Source organism: Phalangium opilio, unplaced genomic scaffold (genome assembly GCF_054372755.1).
Source record: "Phalangium opilio isolate 3A_F unplaced genomic scaffold, DU_Popi_V2 ptg000329l_1, whole genome shotgun sequence".
NCBI classification, from domain to species: Eukaryota; Metazoa; Arthropoda; class Arachnida; order Opiliones; family Phalangiidae; genus Phalangium; species Phalangium opilio.
In genome coordinates this window covers 1,907,301-1,932,025 of record NW_028324226.1, presented here as the reverse complement: position 1 = coordinate 1,932,025, position 24,725 = coordinate 1,907,301, and the positions used below count along the sequence as shown (strand labels likewise).

The 24,725-nt window shown below is 33.0% G+C and overlaps 5 long non-coding RNA genes across 5 annotated transcripts; 3 read left to right on the top strand and 2 right to left on the bottom strand.

Moving 5' to 3' along the window:
- Positions 1–116: 116 nt before the first annotated feature.
- LOC149610231 (uncharacterized) lies at positions 117–6,967 on the top strand. Its single transcript, XR_016376642.1, has 5 exons — positions 117–2,106; positions 2,196–3,541; positions 3,625–4,484; positions 4,832–5,025; positions 5,583–6,967. It is a non-coding gene; the product is annotated as an uncharacterized LOC149610231 (long non-coding RNA).
- Positions 6,968–9,900: 2,933 nt separating this feature from the next.
- LOC149610230 (uncharacterized) lies at positions 9,901–10,922 on the bottom strand. Its single transcript, XR_016376745.1, has 2 exons — positions 10,575–10,922; positions 9,901–10,231 (listed from the first exon to the last, which is right to left on the bottom strand). It is a non-coding gene; the product is annotated as an uncharacterized LOC149610230 (long non-coding RNA).
- Positions 10,923–11,489: 567 nt separating this feature from the next.
- LOC149610229 (uncharacterized) lies at positions 11,490–13,189 on the top strand. Its single transcript, XR_016376665.1, has 3 exons — positions 11,490–11,586; positions 11,928–12,124; positions 12,738–13,189. It is a non-coding gene; the product is annotated as an uncharacterized LOC149610229 (long non-coding RNA).
- A 3,444-nt stretch (positions 13,190–16,633) lies between these two features.
- LOC149610228 (uncharacterized) lies at positions 16,634–18,250 on the bottom strand. Its single transcript, XR_016376659.1, has 3 exons — positions 18,012–18,250; positions 17,474–17,670; positions 16,634–16,834 (listed from the first exon to the last, which is right to left on the bottom strand). It is a non-coding gene; the product is annotated as an uncharacterized LOC149610228 (long non-coding RNA).
- An 87-nt stretch (positions 18,251–18,337) lies between these two features.
- LOC149610227 (uncharacterized) lies at positions 18,338–19,698 on the top strand. The gene is made up of 2 exons (XR_016376692.1): positions 18,338–19,023; positions 19,367–19,698. It is a non-coding gene; the product is annotated as an uncharacterized LOC149610227 (long non-coding RNA).
- The last annotated feature ends 5,027 nt before the right edge of the window (positions 19,699–24,725 follow it).

The window sequence follows — 24,725 nt, the reverse complement described above, 5'->3', positions numbered from 1 at the left end:
ACGTATGATTTAACCATACATTAAAATATACATTTTTTTCAGAGCTAAATGGTGCAAGGAGACTTAAGAATTTAATATGGTTGCAGTAACGGATTTGAGGTAATAGGTGTTACAGTGTGTTTATTTATTCCTTTGCCAAGATAGTAGGAAGAGATTAAAGAGAGAAAAGGCGTGAACGTTGAGCAGACAGAAAGAAGAATGGCTGTAAGTTGTTGCGTAAGTCGAGTTGTCCTGTGTAGAGACACCGTGGTTATGTCCTTGGTTATGCCTTGTGGATGTGATCGAAACATTCTATGATTGGACCCATGGAATCGCTTTAAACTGTATAGTAGTAGCTGCGAGAATTACGTGGCCTTTACACGCAATATTTTGCACAAATTTGAAGGGGGACATCTATGAAATTCATCATGTTATAGATTATTCCAAAACTTTTCGCTAATTGTGCAAATAAAATCCTACATGATGTTGAACGGCCAATATTTAGAAAAAATATATAAATTTTGAAGCTTTCCATGTTAGTGAGGAATTTAAGTTCCAGTATGTCGGGCGTTAGATATGACTTTAACTTCTAATTTACTTCTTAGCACAAGCTTCTCCATTTATCTGTTCTCGATAAATTGTAGTGCATGTTAGGTACTAAGTTGAACTAACTTCTAATCATGTCTGTCCTGTTGATCAGAGGTTATTTTACAAACGAGGCCTATTGGTTTAGCGGAAACGGGTGATGTTGTCATAGCAGATGAAGAGTAAAAAGTCTTTAGACTGAGTTGCCATTGTCGTCAATTTTAGTGGTAAGGGCTGCTTCGTATTGAGGACGGCAGGTTTTAATATGTCGAGCGTTAGATGAACAGGTCAGATCAGTTTTATATTTTAGGATAGTTTATTCTCAAAGCAAGTGCTCGAACCTTAAATATGCCTGTACAAGAGATAGTACTACTTTCGATTTAGGTTTAATCTAGGGAAATTTGTGAATCCACAAATTTGCCTGAAGATTATTTCGCCATTTGATCTCTTTGTTTCAAATTAACCAAGATTGAAATTTACGTTTTCATAAGAGTTGAAACCCGTACCGATAATTTTAATGGGACGTTAATCGGAGTTGGTCAAAAATAGATCTAAGTTTCGTTCCGTAAAACCCTGTAGCAACTAACACTACCCGTCAGGTTCAGCTTTAGGGGTTTTATGGGTTGGAATGCGTTGTTTTTTTCCAAGTAATTTTTTGAGGTCCCCAAAAACAATTTGAACGAAAATGACAATCTATCGCTATCATCAGAAGTGAGATGAGACCAGAAGTACTGAGCTAACCAAATTCTTCACTCGGCGAAAGTGAATATTCTTGATAACACAAGAACGGTTGGCCCTCTAGTAGCGGTTTCTGAATTTCCCCTCCAAAACGTGAGACGCTCGTGGCGGTAGACGGCCGAACTAGATTCAAGGAGCCGCGTCCGTGTTCCTCGGCTTTAGGTTGAGGGGAAGGGGGTAGGAAATGTTTTTGGAACTCAACCAATTTTTTTTCTCAGTAGTGTAGGAGCGTGGGAAGCAGCATAAAATCGTCAAATTTGTTCACTAGTGCCAGGATCTACTACCAATGCTAGAGCCCTTCACTTCTAGTCTCATCTCACTTCTGCTATCATATATAGCCAAGATCGAAGTACGTTTTAATTTTACATTACGAGTCATGTTTTGTAGCTCTTGGTATTACTTTATTTTAATCTTGGTTTTAATTTGAGCTACGGATGATCGAAATGGTCAAATTTATTCGAGCATACTTTGACACGTTTAATTTTTGAGACCCACATCTTTCCAAATAAAATTTGCTTGCGAAAATCCTTTATTTTATTCTAGTTTGTGAACTTCCAAAATATTTCTGATCCTTTAAATGCTTTATATAATTCACGATTAACATTCAATCACCTAAATTTTAAGGGAAATCAGCAAATTTTTACGACGTTGAACTCCCTCCAACTCCCCGAGCCATAACACTTTGGAAAATGTGGAGATATCCGGTTAATACGTTTTGGCGTGTGTACAGTGCACGAATATAATGGTATCATCGCCAGTGTTTATAACTGTTTTACACCTATGTGTATGGCAATTAATATAGTGGTAAGCGGAATCCATAGGACGGTTGCTAATGAATAGGGCCTGCCTGGGGTATAATTATATAACTGTATCCCGTTACTTTTTTGTTTTAGTTGGATCGTTGATGGCATCTCTGCAGATGAACTATGAACTCCTGACAGTGTCTCTTTCTAATGGAATCACTTTTGAACGCGATTGAGATGATTTAGATGTATTGAAGGTGTTTCTAATAAGAAGTTAGAGTTTTAATGGTTTTTTTATACTCTTAGAGGAAGCCGACGATGTTATGATTGCGGTTGGATTTGTATCGATCGCAAGTTAAATGAGATCAGTTCAAGATAAAATCATGTGACGGTAAAATTGAGGGATGGACGACAGCCGTTTTAAATGGTTATAGCTGAATGAGTGCTTATCTTAATTTTTATTTAAATTTGAGGTGCAGTTCAACTTTCAGAAGAGAAATTTAGAAGTGTGTCTGATGGCAAAGGACTAAAACTAAGGTGAAGATTTTTGGTGGAATTAACAAGTAATTTTAACTTAAAATTGGCAGTCTAAGTCGATGGTCCCGAAAAAGGTCATTGTAATAAAAATGTAAAGTTTTTTATTGTTATTTAATTATATTTTGCAGATGTAGGGTGGGTAGCTGTAAAATGTGAATTTTGACGATTATTGAAAGTTTGTGTAAGGTTCTAGGTTTAGTTATAACATAAGTAACATAATAAACATAAGTATGACACTTCCCATTGTTTCAATGTTAAATTTGTAAGTCACCGTGTGTTTCATTAGTATAGATAAATGTTTTTAAGAAGAAAAGAGTGAGTAACTAACAAATCATACATGAATCCTTGGTCTTTATAGCCATTGGCTCTTTCTCGCTGAAACGTAGTTCAATTTTGTCCAATTACAGCAGTTTATAAAAATAGTCCTCTTATAAAATAGTGCTCCACGGGATTCATTATTTACTACACCTTAGAGAGCAGCAAAGGCCCGAACTTTACCGGCAGAGATTTAAAAGCTGTCTTCTAGAGTGCTAGACGATTCACGGTTTTCTAACTCCGCAAACGCGGTCGCACCGCCGAGCAAGATTTTGGAACTTTTTGCCACTAGCGGTCTCTATTAGAAAAACAAACAAGCTGGGTCGTACGGACTTTATACTGTACACCGAAACACACACTGACTAAGAAATTTAACGAAATGTCATACTTATGTTTATTATGTTACTTATGGTTATAACATCAGGTTATAAGCATATTTTCCTTGTTGTTGTGAATGCGAGAGTGAGTGCGTTAGGCTTACTCTAAATGGTGACTTTTGCTTCAAAGTTGTGTGGGAAAGTAAACGTTTGGGTATTTTTGTTGAATACTTTTAACGAGTTTGGTTTAAAGTAGTTAGGAATCGCAAAATGACGAATGGTGCCCGTTGGACGAAGATGTGACGCTCAAGTCAGACAATAGAATGGGTAATGGTCATTATTACATTAGTTTCAGTTGTGAAGCGACACGTACAGATGGATGATTAAGTTTGGTGTGTCTTTGATTTCAGGTGATCGTTGGGCTTTGGAAGTGGAACGGAGTGTCTTGGACGAATTAATACTGTTTCGGACTTTTAATTAGAATCTAATTTAATTATTTTTTAAATAAATTTATGTTCATATTTTCAGTTTGAGTGGAAGGGAACAAAGAGGTCGGCGATAGCAAGGAAGCGGCGGAAGGAATTTATGAAAATGAAATATATTTAAGGCGAATGGTTTGTTTCAATGGTGATAATTGTTTTTTTTTATCAGCGTTATCGTTGCCCCATGCTAGTGATATTTTTGAAGATGACCGAGCAGTGCTAAGTCCGTTTCTACTGTTCCTTTGTAAGTAGGATGTATTTTCGCCAGACTGCGTGATTGAGTTATCAATTAGGATATTGATAGGGGTTCGCAATTTAAAGTTTCATTCATTGACCGTAATGAAAACACTCTGAAGCCAATGATTTCGAATAATTTGATTAAGAGAAAACAGACAAATTTTATGGAATTTTAAGGAAACTTTCATTTTCTCTCCAAGAAAATTACTCCATGGAATAGGCCAACGGAAAAACGGTATTACTCCTTGGTTAAATTTACACCAATTAGTGTCGTCTGCTTTTAACGCCTTGAGGGTGTAAATCTTGCGGGAGAGAAGTTTGTTCTTGAGTAACCGGCCGAAATTTCTTTCTTCGATTGGCATCGTGGAGTCAAGATCGTTTCCTGCTCAGCTCTTGGAAATCAGGACTTTCGCCGACGATCAGCCATTTTTCTTTTCGTCGTCAAGGAATAAATCCAGAATCTAGAGCCCTTATCCGCCATTGAATGTTCTTTTGGAATCAATTTATCAAGGCCATGTTGGAATGAACAAACTTCTTAATGCGCAGCAAAAGTAAGCCTTTTAATAATAATAAGCTTATTGTTTTAATAAATTCAGTAGTTTTAATGAAACAGGCAGTTAATTATTATTATTTACGTAAATTCAGTCTATTAAATAATAATTTTGAATTAAAAGTAAAGAAACCACGACGACGAAGTTAAGACATTTGAACAAGGCTTAAGAAATATAGCATAGATTATTAAAAAAAATATCTTAGCAATATATCGCCAGAATTTCGCTAATTATTTAAATATAAGGGATTATTTCGGTAAATTATTATTTTGTTAGGTTTAAAGTAGCATTTATTTTAAAATTAGGCAATGCCTTAATATTTGTTATTAATTTATTTTATTTTTTAGACCCGAATGATTTTCTTGGATCTGTTGCTGGTCATTCAGAGACGTTTTCAAGTAGACTTGGAAGTTCATCCGATGTTAAGGACCCTCATTCCAGATGACATCTTTCTTGGATTTTCGAAACACGAGGCCTTCAAAATGATTGGACCGCGAAGTTTTTCCGCTAATGAACTTCATTTTATTCATAAATTTAATCGGTAACTAGAATACCCCTTTCAATTGAAATTTTAATTTATGGAACACTTTAAATATTTTTTGTAGAAAATTTTTGTAAACACCTCAATTGTTTTTTTCTCAATAAAGAATTTTTACCTTGCCTCACGTTATTTGTTTTCTTGAAATAGTTTGGATAAGAGGGATGGCTTGAATTTTTTAGGGTCTGTACTTAGGGTAGTATTTTTGAGCCCCTTTTTAGGCTTTTTTTACTTTTTAAAACAATTTTTGCTTATATTTTTCGTTTTAGAAGAATTTTTTTCATATTAGCTAAAAGAAGCTTAAAAGAGGGTCCCAAAAAAATAGGCCATCTGTTTAGAGCTAAAAAATTCAAACCTTCCCTCTCAATCAAATAATTTCTAAGAAAACAAAAAAAGTGTTTTAAGGCAAAATTTATTGAACAAAAACTAAAAAAATTAGGTCTTTACAAAAATTTTCAACAAAAAATAATATAAAGTGTGACGTAAATTAAAGTTTGACCGCTTAAAAAACAACTAAGTAGTGTAAAGTATAATTCTAATAAAAATTTTAATTTTTCTAGATTCGGTTATGTTCATCGCCACTAATTGTAGAGAATGGTTGCAAGGCCACATCAGGTTGAAAACATCTTTTATCGCAAATCCAAGGAAGATGTCAACTGGAATGAGCGTCTTTAAAAGCGGATGAACTCCAGAGTTTATCAAAGGTTGAAATCATCTACTAGAAAACGTTTCTGAATGACCAGCAACAGAATATCCAAGAAAATCAGTCACATCTAAAAATGAAAATATATTTATAACAAATATTAAGTCATTGCCTAGTAAGAATTAAAGGGGTCCTAACAAAAAATATTATAATCTATGGTAATGTTTCCGTAAATTATTGAAGGAATATTTCGTTAAATATTTCCATAAATAAAATCACACTAAATATTAAACCATTACCAAATCGGAATTAAAGGGCTACTTTAAGGTCCTAGCAAAATAATATTTAACAGAAAGAATACCTTAGATTAAAATAATTTAAGGAAAAAAACTAAAGCCATTTCCAAACCAGAATTAAAGGGCTGCTTTAAGGTCCTAGCAAAATTATGACTTACGGAAACAGAATCATAGATTAAAATGATTTAAGTAAAAGCTAAGTAATATATTCCCATAAGAAGAAATTAAGAATCTCAAGCCTTAACTTCGCGTGCACGGCTCATTTTAGGATTATTAAAAGGACTTAATTTGCACCAATTTATTATCAGTTAACCCTAATTTATTTAAACTATTTAATTAAATACTGCCATAAAGAAATTTTATAATCTCAAATATTTAAAATAACGAGTTTATTTTTAATTTTTTGCGCTCAAATTAACTTGAATTAAAATGCCGGCATAAAGTAAAAGCTTAGAGATTAGTGCCAGACCCGGATAAATTTTTTAAATGTTTAGCCTAGTGCAGCTTAATCTCGCCCCGTTAGGCCTATATACACGAGACTTATTTTAGCTTCGCGCCGTTAAATGAGACCTAATTTGCAAACAGTCGAGGTTTATTATTTAAAATAAATAAGGAATTTAATTTCCCCTAATATGAGCCCAAGTACATGATTGAAGATGTTCTAAATTAAGCCTTGTCTAACTGACCTCGCGTCTGGAAATGTTTTCATATTGTAGTTAACTTTCAATAAATAAACATAATTAACTAACAATTAACTCTACCTAAATAATTTAAACTCTAGGATTAAATAAAATAATAAAATGCTAGCTGGATGGCTTTGGATTATTGAAAGACTTTCACACATACCGTACTAGGCTTAACCTTTCGCGTTGATGTCAACGCTCTAATGGACATTCAATGGCGGAGAGATTAGAGTCACGTCCCGACTTCGGCGTAAAACGTGGCTTTCCATCCAATATTGCCTTCTAATATCAGCATGACGAGGAGCTGATCAAGGAACGATGTTGACTGGTCGCCGGCGCAGAGAGAAAAGAGAACTGGACAAGTGGCGTCCGAGTTTTATAGTGAATTCCGTCGTTGGGGGCGCTTCGAAGTGTCACGTGGGCGCTAATTCAAATAAGAGAACACAACGTTAGGCCTATATAAATTTTTTGTGTATTAGATGTCAGTAAGTACGTAACTACGTATACAGCGCCCCTAGCGGCAATTTATGAACTAAACTTTGCTTACACGAATGTCTAGCAGAATTTTATCATGTTTTAGATGTCAGTAAATACGTAACTACGTATACAGCGCCCCTAGCGGCAATGGGATAAAGGAAAGCTTCTCGTATTACGCGGTGCGAGCAAGTTTCAACGAAGCGTACTTTTTGTTTTTTTTTTCTATATACTTTTGTTTATACTTTATAAGTGTACAATGGAATAAATAAAATTAAATAATTGTTCGTCAATTTAATGAATCTCATTTCTTATTGCTTTTCTTGTCAATAAAGTTACAGGCATATGTATGATTTGTCGAGGGGCTATTCACTACTGAAAATCTTCTTTCATTGGTGATTTTAATTGATGCTTTAAAAAAGGATAGGGGTTCATTGGTGATTTAAAATGTAAAATTCTATTAGACTTTCGCGTAAGCAATAGATAGTTTATACATTGCCGCTAGGGGCGCTGTATACGTAGTTACGTATTTACGGACATCTAAAACATGATAAAATTCTGCTAGACACTCGTGTAAGCAAAATATAGTTCATAAATTGCCGCTAGGGGCGCTGTATACGTAGTTACGTATTTACTGACATCTAAAACATGATAAAATTCTGCTAGACATTCGTGTAAGCAAAGTATAGTTCATAAATTGCCGCTAGGGGCGCTGTATACGTAGTTACGTATTTACTGACATCTAATACACAAAAAATTTATATAGGCCTAACGTTGTGTTCTCTTATTTGAATTAGCGCCCACGTGACACTTCGAAGCGCCCCCAACGACGGAATTCACTATAAAACTCGGACGCCACTTGTACAGTTCTCTTTTCTCTCTGCGCCGGCGACCAGTCAACATCGTTCCTTGATCAGCTCCTCGTCATGCTGATATTAGAAGGCAATATTGGATGGAAAGCCACGTTTTACGCCGAAGTCGGGACGTGACTCTAATCTCTCCGCCATTGAATGTCCATTAGAACGTTGACATCAACGCGAAAGGTTAAGCCTAATACGGTATGTAAGAAAGTCTTTCAATAATCCAAAGCCATCCAGCTAGCATTTTATTATTTTATTTAATCCTAGAGTTTAAATTATTTAGGTAGAGTTAATTGTTAGTTAATTATGTTTATTTATTGAAAGTTAACTACAATATGAAAAAATTTCCAGACGCGAGGTCAGTTAGACAAGGCTTAATTTAGAACATCTTTAATCATGTACTTGGGCTCATATTAGGGGAAATTAAATTCCTTATTTATTTTAAATAATAAACCTCGACTGTTTGCAAATTAGGTCTCATTTAACGGCGCGAAACTATATTACCTAAAATGAGTAACGCATGGTTTAACGGGGCCAGATTAGGTTGCACTAGGCTAGGCTAAACCTTTTATAAAAATTTATCCGGGTCTGGCACTAATCTCTAAGCTTTTACTTTATGACGTCATTTTAATTTAAATTAATGAGGGTATTTTTGAATTATTACGCGTAAATTATAGATTTGAGATTCTAAAATTTCATTCGTGGCAGAATTTAATTATTTTAGATAATTAACCATGGTCTATTTCATAGTAAATTAAATGGTTTAAATTAATTTGGATTAACTGTTAATAAATTATCATTAATTATGCAAATTAAGCCAATTTAATAATTTTAAAATGAGCCACGAACGCGAAGTTAAGGCTTGAGATTTTTAATTTATATTTACTGGAATATTTTACGTAGTTTTTTTCTTAAATTATTTTAACCTATGGTATTGTTTCCGTGAGTTATTACTTACTATTTTGCTAGGACCTTAAGTACCCGTTTAATTCTGATATGGAAATTGTTTAATATTTAGTCCAATTCTTAAATTCTATTTATGGGAATATTTTACTTGGTTTTTTCTTAAATTATTATTTTGCTAGGACGTTAAAGTAGCCCTTTAATTCCGATTTAGCTTAATATTTAGTGATTTTTAAGTTTTGTTTTTGGGAATATTTTACAAAGTTTTTCTTCAATAATTTACGGAAACAAAACCATAGATTAAAATAATTTTTTTGTTAGGACCCCTCTAATTCTTATTAATATTTGCTATTAATATATTTTCATTTTTAGACGGGATGATGTTCTTGGATGTTCTGTTGCTGGCCATTCGGAGACTTTTCCTAGCAGATGATTTCAACCTTTGTTAGAGACGCTCGTTCCAGTTGACATCTTCCTTGGATTTGCGATAAAAGATGTTTTCAACCTTATGTGGCCTTGGAACCATTCTCTACAATTACTGGCGATGAACATGACCGAATCTAGAAAAATTCAAATTTTTATTAGAATTATACTTGCAACTACTTAGTATCTTTTTAAGCGTTCAAACTTTAATTTACGTCACACTTTTAATTTACGTCACACTTTATATTATTTTTTGTTGAAAATTTTTGTAAAGACCTAATTTTCTTAGTTTTTGTTCAATAAATTTTGCCTTAAACCACTTTTTTTGTTTTCTTAGAAATTATTTGATTAAGAGGGAAGGTTTGAATTTTTTAGCTCTAAACAGCCTATTTTTGGGGGACCCTCTTTTAGGCTTCTTTTAGCTAATATGAAAAAAATTCTTTTAAAAACAAAAAATAGGGAAAAATAAGCTTAAAAAGTATAAAAAGCCTAAAAATGGGTCCCAAAAATGGTCCCAAAAATACTACCCTAAGTCCAGACCCTAAAAAATTCAAGCCATCCCTCTTACCCAAACTATTTCAAGAAAACAAATAACGTGAGGCAAGGTAAAAATTCTTTATTGAGAAAAAACAATTGAGGTGTTTAAAAAAATTTTCTACAAAAAAATATTTAAAGTATTCCATAAATTAAAATTTGACCGCGTAAAATTAAAAGGGGTAGGCTTATTTACCGATTAAATTTAAGTATAAAATCAAGTTCGTTAACGGAAAAACTTCACGGTCCAATCAGTTTGAAGGCCTCGTGTTTCGAAAATCCAAGAAAGATATCATCTGGAATGAGGGTCCTTAACATCGGATGAACTTCCAAGTCTACTTGAAAACGTCTCTGAATGACCAGCAACAGATGATCCAAGAAAATCATTCGCGTCTAAAAATTAAAATAAATTAATTACAAATATTAAGACAATGCCTAATTTTAGAATAAATGGTACTTTAAGCCTAACAAAGTAATAATTTACCGAAATAATCCCATATATTTAAATAATTAGCGAAATTCTGGCGATATATATTGCTAAGAAATTTTTTTAATAATCTAAGCTAAATTTCTTAAGCCTCGTTCAAATGTCTTAACCTCGTGGTCGTGGTTTATTTTAATTCAAAATTATTATTTAATAGACTGAATTTACGCAAATAATAATAATTAACTGCCTGTTTCATTAAAACTACTGAATTTATTAAAACAATAAGCTAATAATTATTAAAAGGCTTACATTTGCTGCGCATTAAGAAGTTTGTTCATTCCAACATGGCCTTGATAAATTGATTCCAAAAGAACATTCAATGGCGGATAAGGGCTCTAGATTCTGGATTTATTCCTTGACGACGAAAAGAAAAATGGCTGATCGTCGGCGAAAGTCCTGATTTCCAAGAGCTGAGCAGGAAACGATCTTGACTCCACGATGCCAATCGAAGAAAGAAATTTCGGCCGGTTACTCAAGAACAAACTTCTCTCCCGCAAGATTTACACCCTCAAGGCGTTAAAAGCAGACGACACTAATTGGTGTAAATTCAACCAAGGAGTAATACCGTTTTTCCGTTGGCCTATTCCATGGAGTAGTTTTCTTGGAGCGAAAATGAAAGTTTCCTTAAAATTCCATAAAATTTGTCTGTTTTCTGCAATATTGGCAGACGGCCGGAAACAGACAAATTTTATGGAATCTTAGGGAAACTTTCATTTTCGCTCCAATAAAATTACTCCATGGAAAAGGACAATGGAAGGTATGGAGCAATATTGTAGGAGACACCAAATTTTATGATATTTTAGGGAAACTTTCATTTTCGCTCCATAAAAATTACTCCATGGAAAACGACAATGGAAGGTATGGAGCAATATTGTAGGAGACACCAAATTTTATGGAATTTCAAAGAAATTTTCCTTCTCGCTCCAAGAAAATTACTCCATGGAATAGACCAACGGAAAAACGGTATTACTCCAATTAGTGTCGTCTGCTTTTAACGTCTTGGGGGCGTAAACCTTGCGGAGAGAATTTTGTTCTTGAGTAACCGGCCGAAATTTCTTTCTTCGATTGGCATCGTGGAGTCAAGAGCGTTTCCTGCTCAGCTCTTGGAAATCAGGACTTTTGCCGACGATCAGCCATTTTTCTTTTCGTCGACAAGGAATAAATCCAGAATCTAGAGCCCTTATCCGCCATTGAATGTTCTTTTGGAATCAATTTATCAAGGCCATTTTGGAATGAACAAACTTCTTAATGCGCAGCAAATGTAAGCCTTTTAATAATAATTAGCTTATTGTTTTAATAAATTCAGTAGTTTTAATGAAACAGGCAGTTAATTATTATTATTTACGTAAATTCAGTCTATTAAATAATAATTTTGAACTAAAATAAACCACGACCACGAGGTTAAGACATTTGAACGAGGCTTAAGAAATTTAGCTTAGATTATTAAAAAAAATTTCTTAGCAATATATCGCCAGAATTTCGCTAACTATTTAAATGTATGGGATTATTTCGGTAAATTATTATTTTGTTAGGCTTAAAGTAGCATTTATTTTAAAATTAGGCATTTCCTTAATATTTGTAATTAATTTATTTTAATTTCAGACGCGAATGATTTTCTTGGATGATCTTTTGCTGGTCATTCAGAGACGTTTTCAAGTAGACTTGGAAGTTCATCCGATGTTAAGGACCCTCATTCCAGATGACATCTTTCTTGGATTTTCGAAACACGAGGCCTTCAAACTGATTGGACCGTGAAGTTTTTCCGCTAACGAACTTGATTTTATTCTTAAATTTAATCGGTAAATAAGCCTACCCCTTTTAATTTTACGCGGTCAAATTTTAATTTATGGAATAGTTTAAATATTTTTTTGTAGAAAATTTTTGTAAACACCTCAATTGTTTTTTTCTCAATAAAGAATTTTTACCTTGCCTCACGTTATTTGTTTTCTTGAAATAGTTTCGATAAGAGGGATGGCTTGAATTTTTTAGGGTCTGGACTTAGGGTAGTATTTTTGGGACCCATTTTTAGGCTTTTTTTACTTTTTAGGGTAGTATTTTTGGGACCCATTTTTAGGCTTTTTTTACTTTTTAAGCTTATTTTTCCCTATTTTTTGTTTTTAAAAGAATTTTTTTCATATTAGCTAAAAGAAGCCTAAAAGAGGGTCCCCAAAAAATAGGCCATCTGTTTAGAGCTAAAAAATTCAAACCTTCCCTCTTAATCAAATAATTTCTAAGAAAACAAAAAAAGTGGTTTAAGGCAAAATTTATTGAACAAAAACTAAAAAAATTAGGTCTTTACAAAAATTTTCAACAAAAAATAATATAAAGTGTGACGTAAATTAAAGTTTGAACGCTTAAAAAGATACTAAGTAGTTGCAAGTATAATTCTAATAAAAATTTGAATTTTTCTAGATTCGGTCATGTTCATCGCCAGTAATTGTAGAGAATGGTTCCAAGGCCACATCAGGTTGAAAACATCTTTTATCGCAAATCCAAGGAAGATGTCAACTGGAACGAGCGTCTCTAACAAAGGTTGAAATCATCAGCTAGGAAAAGTCTCCGAATGGCCAGCAACAGAACATCCAAGAACATCATCCCGTCCAAAAATGAAAATATATTAATAGCAAATATTAATAAGAATTAGAGGGGTCCTAACAAAAAAATTATTTTAATCTATGGTTTTGTTTCCGTAAATTATTGAAGAAAAACTTTGTAAAATATTCCCAAAAACAAAACTTAAAAATCACTAAATATTAAGCTAAATCGGAATTAAAGGGCTACTTTAACGTCCTAGCAAAATAATAATTTAAGAAAAAACCAAGTAAAATATTCCCATAAATAGAATTTAAGAATTGGACTAAATATTAAACAATTTCTATATCAGAATTAAACGGGTACTTAAGGTCCTAGCAAAATAGTAAGTAATAACTCACGGAAACAATACCATAGGTTAAAATAATTTAAGAAAAAAACTACGTAAAATATTCCAGTAAATATAAATTAAAAATCTCAAGCCTTAACTTCCGGTTCGTGGCTCATTTTAAAATTATTAAATTGGCTTAATTTGCATAATTAATGATAATTTATTAACAGTTAATCCAAATTAATTTAAACCATTTAATTTACTATGAAATAGACCATGGTTAATTATCTAAAATAATTAAATTCTGCCACGAATGAAATTTTAGAATCTCAAATCTATAATTTACGCGTAATAATTCAAAAATACCCTCATTAATTTAAATTAAAATGACGGCATAAAGTAAAAGCTTAGAGATTAGTGCCAGACCCGGATAAATTTTTATAAAAGGTTTAGCCTAGCCTAGTGCAACCTAATCTGGCCCCGTTAAACCATGCGTTACTCATTTTAGGTAATATAGTTTCGCGCCGTTAAATGAGACCTAATTTGCAAACAGTCGAGGTTTATTATTTAAAATAAATAAGGAATTTAATTTCCCCTAATATGAGCCCAAGTACATGATTAAAGATGTTCTAAATTAAGCCTTGTCTAACTGACCTCGCGTCTGGAAATTTTTTCATATTGTAGTTAACTTTCAATAAATAAACATAATTAACTAACAATTAACTCTACCTAAATAATTTAAACTCTAGGATTAAATAAAATAATAAAATGCTAGCTGGATGGCTTTGGATTATTGAAAGACTTTCTTACATACCGTACTAGGCTTAACCTTTCGCGTTGATGTCAACGTTCTAATGGACATTCAATGGCGGAGAGATTAGAGTCACGTCCCGACTTCGGCGTAAAACGTGGCTTTCCATCCAATATTGCCTTCTAATATCAGCATGACGAGGAGCTGATCAAGGAACGATGTTGACTGGTCGCCGGCGCAGAGAGAAAAGAGAACTGGACAAGTGGCGTCCGAGTTTTATAGTGAATTCCGTCGTTGGGGGCGCTTCGAAGTGTCACGTGGGCGCTAATTCAAATAAGAGAACACAACGTTAGGCCTATAAATTTTTTGTGTATTGGATGTCAGTAAATACGTAACTACGTATACAGCGCCCCTAGCGGCAATTTATGAACTATACTTTGCTTACACGAATGTCTAGCAGAATTTTATCATGTTTTAGATGTCAGTAAATACGTAACTACGTATACAGCGCCCCTAGCGGCAATTTATGAACTATACTTTGCTTACACGAATGTCTAGCAGAATTTTATCATGTTTTAGATGTCAGTAAATACGTAACTACGTATACAGCGCCCCTAGCGGCAATTTATGAACTATATTTTGCTTACACGAGTGTCTAGCAGAATTTTATCATGTTTTAGATGTCAGTAAATACGTAACTACGTATACAGCGCCCCTAGCGGCAATGTATAAACTATCTATTGCTTACACGAAAGTCTAATAGAATTTTACATTTTAAATCACCAATGAATCCCTATCCTTTTTTAAAGCATCAATAAAAATCACCAATGAAAAAAAATTTTCAGTAGTGAATAGCCCCTCGACAAATCATACATATGCCTGTAACTTTATTGACAAGAAAAGCAATAAGAAATGAGATTCATTAAATTGACGAACAATTATTTAATTTTATTTATTCCATTGTACACTTATAAAGTATAAACAAAAGTATATAGACAAAAACAAAAAGTACGCTTCGTTGAAACTTGCTCGCACCGCGTAATACGAGAAGCTTTCCTTTATCCCATTGCCGCTAGGGGCGCTGTATACGTAGTTACGTATTTACTGACATCTAAAACATGATAAAATTCAGCTAGACATTCGTGTAAGTAATAGATAGTTCATAAATTGCCGCTAGGGGCGCTGTATACGTAGTTACGTATGTACTGACATCTAAAACATGACAAAATTCTGCTAGACATTCGTGTAAGCAAAGTATAGTTCATAAATTGCCGCTAGGGGCGCTGTATACGTAGTTACGTATTTACTGACATCTAATACATAAAGAAATTTATATAGGCCTAACGGTGTGTTCTCTTATTTGAATTAGCGCCCACGTGACACTTCGAAGCGCCCCCAACGACGGAATTCACTATAAAACTCGGACGCCTTTTGTCCAGTTCTCTTTTCTCTCTGCGCCGGCGACCAGTCAACATCGTTCCTTGATCAGCTCCTCGTCATGCTGATATTAGAAGGCAATATTGGATGGAAAGCCACGTTTTACGCCGAAGTCGGGACGTGACTCTAATCTCTCCGCCATTGAATGTCCATTAGAGCGTTGACATCAACGCGAAAGGTTAAGCCTAGTACGGTATGTGTGAAAGTCTTTCAATAATCCAAAGCCATCCAGCTAGCATTTTATTATTTTATTTAATCCTAGAGTTTAAATTATTTAGGTAGAGTTAATTGTTAGTTAATTATGTTTATTTATTGAAAGTTAACTACAATATGAAAACATTTCCAGACGCGAGGTCAGTTAGACAAGGCTTAATTTAGAACATCTTTAATCATGTACTTGGGCTCATATTAGGGGAAATTAAATTCCTTATTTATTTTAAATAATAAACCTCGACTGTTTGCAAATTAGGTCTCATTTAACGGCGCGAAACTATATTACCTAAAATGAGTAACGCATGGTTTAACGGGGCCAGATTAGGTTGCACTAGGCTAGGCTAAACCTTTTATAAAAATTTATCCGGGTCTGGCACTAATCTCTAAGCTTTTACTTTATGCCGTCATTTTAATTTAAATTAATGAGGGTATTTTTGAATTATTACGCGTAAATTATAGATTTGAGATTCTAAAATTTCATTCGTGGCAGAATTTAATTATTTTAGATAATTAACCATGGTCTATTTCATAGTAAATTAAATGGTTTAAATTAATTTGGATTAACTGTTAATAAATTATCATTAATTATGCAAATTAAGCCAATTTAATAATTTTAAAATGAGCCACGAACCGGAAGTTAAGGCTTGAGATTTTTAATTTATATTTACTGGAATATTTTACGTAGTTTTTTTCTTAAATTATTTTAACCTATGGTATTGTTTCCGTGAGTTATTACTTACTATTTTGCTAGGACCTTAAGTACCCGTTTAATTCTGATATAGAAATTGTTTAATATTTAGTCCAATTCTTAAATTCTATTTATGGGAATATTTTACTTGGTTTTTTCTTAAATTATTATTTTGCTAGGACGTTAAAGTAGCCCTTTAATTCCGATTTAGCTTAATATTTAGTGATTTTTAAGTTTTGTTTTTGGGAATATTTTACGAAGTTTTTCTTCAATAATTTACGGAAACAAAACCATAGATTAAAATAATTTTTTTGTTAGGACCCCTCTAATTCTTATTAATATTTGCTATTAATATATTTTCATTTTTGGACGGGATGATGTTCTTGGATGTTCTGTTGCTGGCCATTCGGAGACTTTTCCTAGCTGATGATTTCAACCTTTGTTAGAGACGCTCGTTCCAGTTGACATCTTCCTTGGATTTGCGATAAAAGATGTTTTCAACCTGATGTGGCCTTGGAACCATTCTCTACAATTACTGGCGATGAACATGACCGAATCTAGAAAAATTCAAATTTTTATTAGAATTATACTTGCAACTACTTAGTATCTTTTTAAGCGTTCAAACTTTAATTTACGTCACACTTTATATTATTTTTTGTTGAAAATTTTTGTAAAGACCTAATTTTTTTAGTTTTTGTTCAATAAATTTTGCCTTAAACCACTTTTTTTGTTTTCTTAGAAATAATTTGATTAAGAGGGAAGGTTTGAATTTTTTAGCTCTAAACAGATGGCCTATTTTTTGGGGACCCTCTTTTAGGCTTCTTTTAGCTAATATGAAAAAAATTCTTTTAAAAACAAAAAATAGGGAAAAATAAGCTTAAAAAGTAAAAAAAGCCTAAAAATGGGTCCCAAAAATACTACCCTAAAAATGGGTCCCAAAAATACTACCCTAAAAAGTAAAAAAAGCCTAAAAATGGGTCCCAAAAATACTACCCTAAGTCCAGACCCTAAAAAATTCAAGCCATCCCTCTTATCGAAACTATTTCAAGAAAACAAATAACGTGAGGCAAGGTAAAAATTCTTTATTGAGAAAAAAACAATTGAGGTGCTTACAAAAATTTTCTACAAAAAATATTTAAAGTATTCCATAAATTAAAATTTGACCGCGTAAAATTAAAAGGGGTAGGCTTATTTACCGATTAAATTTAAGAATAAAATCAAGTTCGTTAGCGGAAAAACTTCACGGTCCAATCAGTTTGAAGGCCTCGTGTTTCGAAAATCCAAGAAAGATGTCATCTGGAATGAGGGTCCTTAACATCGGATGAACTTCCAAGTCTACTTGAAAACGTCTCTGAATGACCAGCAAAAGATCATCCAAGAAAATCATTCGCGTCTAAAAATTAAAATAAATTAATTACAAATATTAAGGAAATGCCTAATTTTATAATAAATGCTACTTTAAGCCTAACAAAATAATAATTTACCGAAATAATCCCATACATTTAAATAATTAGCGAAATTCTGGCGATATATTGCTAAGAAATGTTTTTAATAATCTAAGCTAAATTTCTTAAGCCTCGTTCAAATGTCTTAACCTCGTGGTCGTGGTTTATTTTAATTCAAAATTATTATTTAATAGACTGAATTTACGTAAATAATAATAATTAACTGCCTGTTTCATTAAAACTACTGAATTTATTAAAACAATAAGCTAATTATTATTAAAAGGCTTACATTTGCTGCGCATTAAGAAGTTTGTTCATTCCAACATGGCCTTGATAAATTGATTCCAAAAGAACATTCAATGGCGGATAAGGGCTCTAGATTCTGGATTTATTCCTTGTCGACGAAAAGAAAAATGGCTGATCGTCGGCGAAAGTCCTGATTTCCAAGAGCTGAGCAGGAAACGATCTTGACTCCACGATGCCAATCGAAGAAAGAAATTTCGGCCGGTTACTCAAGAACAAAATTCTCTCCGCAAGGTTTACGCCCCCAAGACGTTAAAAGCAGACGACACTAATTGGAGTAACACCGTTTTTCCGTTGGTCTATTCCATGGAGTAATTTTCTTGGAGCGAGAAGGAAAATTTCTTTGAAATTCCATAAAATTTGGTGTCTCCTACAATATTGCTCCATACCTTCCATTGTCGTTTTCCATGGAGTAATTTTTATGGAGCGAAAATGAAAGTTTCCCTAAAATATCATAAAATTTGGTGTCTCCTACAATATTGCTCCATACCTTCCATTGTCCTTTTCCATGGAGTAATTTTATTGGAGCGAAAATGAAAGTTTCCCTAAGATTCCATAAAATTTGTCTGTTTCCGGCCGTCTGCCAATATTGCAGAAAACAGACAAATTTTATGGAATTTTAAGGAAACTTTCATTTTCGCTCCAAGAAAACTACTCCATGGAATAGGCCAACGGAAAAACGGTATTACTCCTTGGTTGAATTTACACCAATTAGTGTCGTCTGCTTTTAACGCCTTGAGGGTGTAAATCTTGCGGGAGAGAAGTTTGTTCTTGAGTAACCGGCCGAAATTTCTTTCTTCGATTGGCATCGTGGAGTCAAGATCGTTTCCTGCTCAGCTCTTGGAAATCAGGACTTTCGCCGACGATCAGCCATTTTTCTTTTCGTCGTCAAGGAATAAATCCAGAATCTAGAGCCCTTATCCGCCATTGAATGTTCTTTTGGAATCAATTTATCAAGGCCATGTTGGAATGAACAAACTTCTTAATGCGCAGCAAATGTAAGCCTTTTAATAATTATTAGCTTATTGTTTTAATAAATTCAGTAGTTTTAATGAAACAGGCAGTTAATTATTATTATTTGCGTAAATTCAGTCTATTAAATAATAATTTTGAATTAAAATAAACCACGACCACGAGGTTAAGACATTTGAACGAGGCTTAAGAAATTTAGCTTAGATTATTAAAAAAATTTCTTAGCAATATATATCGCCAGAATTTCTTTAATTATTTAAATATATGGGATTATTTCGGTAAATTATTACTTTGTTAGGCTTAAAGTACCATTTATTTTAAAATTAGGCATTGTCTTAATATTTGTAATTAATTTATTTTAATTTTTAGACGCGAATGATTTTCTTGGATCATCTGTTGCTGGTCATTCAGAGACGTTTTCAAGTAGACTTGGAAGTTCATCCGATGTTAAGGACCCTCATTCCAGATGATATCTTTCTTGGATTTTCGAAACACGAGGCCTTCAAACTGATTGCACCGTGAAGTTTTTCCGTTAACGAACTTGATTTTATTCTTAAATTTAATCGGTAAATAAGCCTACCCCTTTTAATTTTACGCGGTCAAATTTTAATTTATGGAATACTTTAAATATTTTTTTGTAGAAAATTTTTGTAAACACCTCAATTGTTTTTTTCTCAATAAAGAATTTTTACCTTGCCTCACGTTATTTGTTTTCTTGAAATAGTTTCGATAAGAGGGATGGCTTGAATTTTTTAGGGTCTGTACTTAGGGTAGTATTTTTGAGCCCCTTTTTTAGGCTTTTTTTCCTTTTTAAAACAATTTAGGCTTATTTTTGCATATTTTTTTCATTTTAAAACAACTTTTTTTCATAGAAGCTTAAAAGAGGGTCCCCAAAAAATAGGCTATCTGTTTAGAGCTAAAAAATTCAAACCTTCCCTCTTAATCAAATAATTTCTAAGAAAACAAAAAAAGTGGTTTAAGGCAAAATTTATTGAACAAAAACTAAAAGGTCTTTACAAAAATTTTCAACAAAAAATAATATAAAGTGTGACGTAAATTAAAAGTGTGACGTAAATTAAAGTTTGAACGCTTAAAAAGATACTAAGTAGTTGCAAGTATAATTCTAATAAAAATTTGAATTTTTCTAGATTCGGTCATGTTCATCGCCAGTAATTGTAGAGAATGGTTCCAAGGCCACATAGGCCACATAAGGTTGAAAACATCTTTTATCGCAAATCCAAGGAAGATGTCAACTGGAACGAGCGTCTCTAACAAAGGTTGAAATCATCTGCTAGGAAAAGTCTCCGAATGGCCAGCAACAGAACATCCAAGAACATCATCCCGTCTAAAAATGAAAATATATTAATAGCAAATATTAATAAGAATTAGAGGGGTCCTAACAAAAAAATTATTTTAATCTATGGTTTTGTTTCCGTAAATTATTGAAGAAAAACTTTGTAAAATATTCCCAAAAACAAAACTTAAAAATCACTAAATATTAAGCTAAATCGGAATTAAAGGGCTACTTTAACGTCCTAGCAAAATAATAATTTAAGAAAAAACCAAGTAAAATATTCCCATAAATAGAATTTAAGAATTGGACTAAATATTAAACAATTTCCATATCAGAATTAAACGGGTACTTAAGGTCCTAGCAAAATAGTAAGTAATACCATAGGTTAAAATAATTTAAGAAAAAAACTACGTAAAATATTCCAGTAAATATAAATTAAAAATCTCAAGCCTTAACTTCGCGTTCGTGGCTCATTTTAAAATTATTAAATTGGCTTAATTTGCATAATTAATGATAATTTATTAACAGTTAATCCAAATTAATTTAAACCATTTAATTTACTATTAAATAGACCGTGGTGAATTATCTAAAATAATTAAATTCTGCCACGAATGAAATTTTAGAATCTCAAATCTATAATTTACGCGTAATAATTCAAAAATACCCTCATTAATTTAAATTAAAATGACGGCATAAAGCAAAAGCTTAGAGATTATTGCCAGGCCCAGATATATTTTTATAAAAGATTTAGTCTAGCCTAGTACAACCTAATTTGGCCCCTGTTAAACCATGTGTTACTCATTTTAGGTAATATAGTTTCGCGCCGGTAAATGAGACCTAATTTGCAAACAGTCGAGGTTTATTATTTAAAATAAATAAGGAATTTAATTTCCCCTAATATGAGCCCAAGTACGTGATTAAAGATGTTCTAAATTAAGCCTTGTCTAACTGACCTCGCGTCTGGAAATTTTTTCATATAGTAGTTAATTTTCAATAAATAAACATAATTAACTAACAATTAACTCTACCTAAATAATTTAAACTCTAGGATTAAATAAAATAATAAAATGCTAGCTGGATGGCTTTGGATTATTGAAAGACTTTCACACATACCGTAGTAGGAATTAAAGTTTCGCGTTGATTTCAACGTTGTAATGGACATTCAATGGCGGAGAGCTTAGAGTCACGTCCCAAAATCGGCGTAAAACGTGGCTTTCCATCCAATATTGCCTTCGAATGTCAGCATGACGAGGAGCTGATCAAGGAACGATGTTGACAGGTCGCCGGCGCAGAGAGAAAAGAGAACTGGACAAGTGGCGTCCGAGTTTTATAGTCAATTCCGTCGTTGGGGGCGCTTCGAAGTGTCACGTGGGCGCTAATTCAAATAAGAGAACACACCGTTAGGCCTATAAAAATTTCTTTACGTATTAGATGTCAGTAAATACGTAACTACGTATACAGCGCCCCTAGCGGCAATTTATGAACTATACTTTGCTTACACAAATGTCTAGCAGAATTTTATCATGTTTTAGATGTCAGTAAATACGTAACTACGTATACAGCGCCCCTAGCGGCAATGTATAAACCATCTATTGCTTACACGAAAGTCTAATAGAATTTTACATTTTAAATGACCAATGAATCCCTATCCTTTTTTAAAGCATCAATAAAAATCACCAATGAAAGAAAATTTTCAGTAGTGAATAGCCCCTCGACAAATCATACATATGCCTGTAACTTTATTGACAAGAAAAGCAATAAGAAATGAGATTCATTAAATTGACGAACAATTATTTAATTTTATTTATTCCATTGTACACTTATAAAGTATAAACAAAAGTATATAGACATAAAATCAAAAAGTACGCTTCGTTGAAACTTGCTCGCACCGCGTAATACGAGAAGCCCTCCTTTATTCCATTGCCGCTAGGGGCGCTGTATACGTAGTTACGTATTTACTGACATCTAAAACATGATAAAATTCTGCTACACATTCGTTTAAGCAAAGTATAGTTCATAAATTGCCGCTAGGGGCGCTGTATACGTAGTTACGTATTTACTGACATCTAATACGTGAAGAAATTAGCCGCTAGGGGCGCTGTCTTTAATATTTTATAGGCCTAATGGTGTGTTCTCTTATTTGAATTACGCCCACGTGATACTTCGAAGCGCCCCCAACGACAGAATTGACTATAAAACTCGGACGCCACTTGTCCAATTCTCTTTTCTCTCTTCGCCGGCGACCAGTCAACATCGTTCCTTGATCAGCTCCTCGTCATGCTGACATTCGAAGGCAATATTGGATGGAATGCCACGTTTTACGCCGATTTTGGGACGTGACTCTAAGCTCTCCGCCATTGATTGTCCATTAGAACGCTGAAATCAACGCGAAAGGTTAAGCCTAGTACGGTATGTGTGAAAGCCTTTCAATAATCCAAAGCCATCCAGCTAGCACTTTATTATTTTATTTAATCCTAGATTTTAAATTATTTAGGTAGAGTTAATTGTTAGTTAATTATGTTTATTTATTGAAAATTAACTACAATATGATAAAATTTCCAGACGCGAGGTCAGTTAGACAAGGCTTAAGTTAGAACATCTTTAATCACGTACTTGGGTTCATATTAGGGGAAATTAAATTCTTTATTTCTTCTTAAGCTTAATTCATTTTAATCTATGATTCTGTTTCCGTAAATCATAATTTTGCTAGGACCTTAAAGCAGCCCTTCAATTCTGGTTTGGAAATGGCTTAATATTTAGTGCGATTCTTAAATTTTTCGTAAGGGAATATTTTAGTTTTTTTTCTTAAATTATTTAAATTTGAGGTATTCTTTCCGTAAATTATTATTTTTTAGGACCTTAAAGTAGCCCTTTAATTCCGATTTGGTAATGGCTTAATATTTAGTGTGATTTTATTTATGGAAATATTTAACGAAATATTCCTTCAATAATTTACGGAAACATTACCATAGATAAAAATATTTTTTGTTAGGACCCCTTTAATTCATACTAGGCAATGACTTAATATTTGTTATAAATATATTTTCATTTTTAGATGTGACTGATTTTCTTGGATATTCTGTTGCTGGTCATTCAGAGACGTTTTCTCGTAGATGATTTCAACCTTTGATAAACTCTGGAGGTCATCCGCTGTTAAAGACGCTCATTCCAGTTGACATCTTCCTTGGATTTGCGATACAAGATGTTTTCAACGTCATGTGGCCTTGCAACCATTCTCTACAATTACTGGCGATGATCATAACCGAATCTAGAAAATTCAAATTTTTATTAGAATTATACTTGCAACTACTTAGTTTCTTTTTAAGCGTTCAAACTTTAATTTACGTCACACTTTATATTATTTTTTGTTGAAAATTTTTGTAAAGACCCAATTTTTTTACTTTTTGTTCAATAAATAATTTTGCCTTAAACCACTTTTTTGTTTTCTTAGAAATTATTTGATTGAGAGGGAAGGTTTGAATTTTTTAGCTCTGAACAGATAGCCTATTTTTTGGGGACCCTCTTTTAAGCTTCTTTTAGCTTATATGAAAAAAAATGTTTTAAAACGAAAAAAATAAGCAAAAATAAGCTTAAATTGTTTTAAAAAGTAAAAAAAGCCTAAAAAAGGGGCTCAAAAATACTACCCCAAGTACAGACCCTAAAAAATGCAAGCCATCCCTCTTATCGAAACTATTTCAAGAAAACAAATAACGTGAGGCAAGGTAAAAATTCTTTATTGAGAAAAAACAATATAAGTGTTTACAAAAATTTTCTACAAAAAAAAATATTTAAAGTATTCCATAAATTAAAATTTGACCGCGTAAAATTAAAAGGGGTAGGCTTATTTACCGATTAAATTTAAGAATAAAATCAAGTTCGTTAGCGGAAAAACTTCACGGTCCAATCAGTTTGAAGGCCTCGTGTTTCGAAAATCCAAGAAAGATGTCATCTGGAATAAGGGTCCTTAACATCGGATGAACTTCCAAGTCTACTTGAAAACGTCTCTGAATGACCAGCAACAGATCATCCAAGAAAATCATTCGCGTCTAAAAATTAAAATAAATTAATTACAAATATTAAGGCAATGCCTAATTTTAAAATAAATGCTACTTTAAGCCTAACAAAATAATAATTTACCGAAATAATCCCATACATCTAAATAATTAGCGAAATTCTGGCGATATATTGCTAAGAATTTTTTTTAATAATCTAAGCTAAATTTCTTAAGCCTTGTTCAAATGTCTTAACCTCGTGGTCGTGGTTTATTTAAAATTATAATTTAATAGACTGGCTTTTCATATGGATAGGCATTTCATAATAGGGGAGGCGTTAAGGCCATTATATAACCTCGGATAATTTATGACGCTTAAATCATAGACCCTACGCACAGTACCAGTATCAGAAGGATTCAGATGACTCCAAACAATCACACGT